This window comes from Mustelus asterias, unplaced genomic scaffold (genome assembly GCF_964213995.1).
Source record: "Mustelus asterias unplaced genomic scaffold, sMusAst1.hap1.1 HAP1_SCAFFOLD_2726, whole genome shotgun sequence".
NCBI lineage: Eukaryota > Metazoa > Chordata > Chondrichthyes > Carcharhiniformes > Triakidae > Mustelus > Mustelus asterias.
Genome location: NW_027592671.1, coordinates 14459 through 15000, shown reverse-complemented (window position 1 = coordinate 15000; position 542 = coordinate 14459).

The following is a 542-nucleotide window of genomic DNA, read 5'->3' as shown; positions in this document are numbered from 1 at the left end:
CACGTCGGCTGGCGGCGGCGGTTGGCTTTAATAACCGTAGGCGGGCTTAATGCGCGACTAGGGGAGCAATTTGAAAACGTGGCCGGCGTGAGGGACGCCTGTGCGGGCGTGGAGAGTCAATGTGGAGTGCTTGTGAGCACGGGGTGTGTAGTAAGGGTGTGTTCCTGCGCTTGCCCTGCCCCAAAGCACTTGTTTTCCCCCAGACCCAAAGTGAATTGGTTAATGAGTTCCATGTCGAAAAGTGAATTGGTTAATGAGTTCCACGTCGGCTGGCGGCGGCGGTTGGCTTTAATAACCGTAGGCGGGCTTAATGCGCGACTAGGGGAGCAATTTGAAAACGTGGCCGGCGTGAGGGACGCCTGTGCGGGCGTGGAGAGTCAATGTGGAGTGCTTGTGAGCACGGAGTGTTGAGTAAGGGCGTGATTCTGCATGTGCCCTGACCCTAAGCATAACCCTAAGCCTAACTCTAAGACTAACCCAAACCCGCGCCCTAACCCTAACACAAAGCCTAACCCTAGCCCGAGCACGAGCCCTCACCCAAA